This window comes from Triticum urartu, chromosome 6 (genome assembly GCF_003073215.2).
Source record: "Triticum urartu cultivar G1812 chromosome 6, Tu2.1, whole genome shotgun sequence".
NCBI lineage: Eukaryota > Viridiplantae > Streptophyta > Magnoliopsida > Poales > Poaceae > Triticum > Triticum urartu.
In genome coordinates, this window is record NC_053027.1 from 574,021,276 (window position 1) to 574,022,517 (window position 1,242).

The following is a 1,242-nucleotide window of genomic DNA, read 5'->3' on the forward strand; positions in this document are numbered from 1 at the left end:
TTGTGTGCATGATATGCCCATGAGTTCTACATATGTTTTGTTAAGGGTTTTGTTATCTTTCCAGAGGTGCAACCCATGTATTTTTGTGATGTGTGTGGTGCCTAGTGCAAGCTTGCAAAGTGAGACACCCGGTAACTCTGTTTTCAGGGACTTAGCGATTTCACTAAGTCCTGGGATTGTTTAGTTCATGATGCCATATGTTCATGTTGTTTCCTAGTGATCCATGCCTCTTTTGAGGATGATCAGTAAAGGAGTTTTGTTAATATTGTAGTGCTCCATCCATCCATGTCTTTGTTTGCATATATGGAGCACCCTAGCTTGAGTCAATCGTACTTTTGCTTCGTTGTGAATCTGGGCAGATCGTCAACTTGTTTGCGATTTTGCCGATGTTATTGTAGTTGATCCGTGCATGCTATGCCATAGTTCTTGCCATTTCTAGCTTGCATTTTGTGCCTTCTTAATGGATGTATGCTTGCCTTGCCATGACTTGCACCGTAGTGAGTGCATCGAGCTCGTAAACATGCCTACTTGAGTTATGATTTCAGCATGTCCCAGTTTTCACTAAGTCTAAAAACTGATTATGTTTTTGCTATGTTCGTGTGCTTGTTAGTATATTTTGTGATCCCTTTTGGCTCAAGGTCACTAAGGGACTTTTGTTAAGCTTGTTGAGTAGCTCCATGCCATGTTTTACTTTTCCATGTTCAGGTCCTGTAGCATGTTGTTTTGTTTCTCCAAAGAGGGCTATATGATCTGAAATTCCAGACAAGTGTTAATTTCACCAAGTCTGAGATCTGTTTACCATTTGCGTTTTTGCCATGCTTGTTTGAACCTCCTAATGGATGAATTGGCCATAGCTCAGTGCTAGAATTTTGTTAAGCATCTTGAATGCTTCCCTGCCATGTATTTTGATGCCATGTTTGAGTGCTGTAGCATGTTCATCTCATTGCATTTAGATGCCTACTTGCTGTAAATCGCAAACCGGTGTCATATTTGAATCGCTTGCCATTTCCAAACCGTAACTCCGATTCCGGTGATCTTTATATCGTTTTCAAGAGATTTCATCTCATCTTTCCAGTGGCACACTTGGTTTTCCAAGTTGAGGCCAGGTTCATGCATTTCCTGTCATATCTTGCATATGCATCCTGCATCGCATCCCGCATAGCATACCATGTTTGCATCATCTTGTTTGATCCTTGCACGTGGTTGATTGTGTTCTTGTTGCTTGTTTGTCTTTTTTGGGTA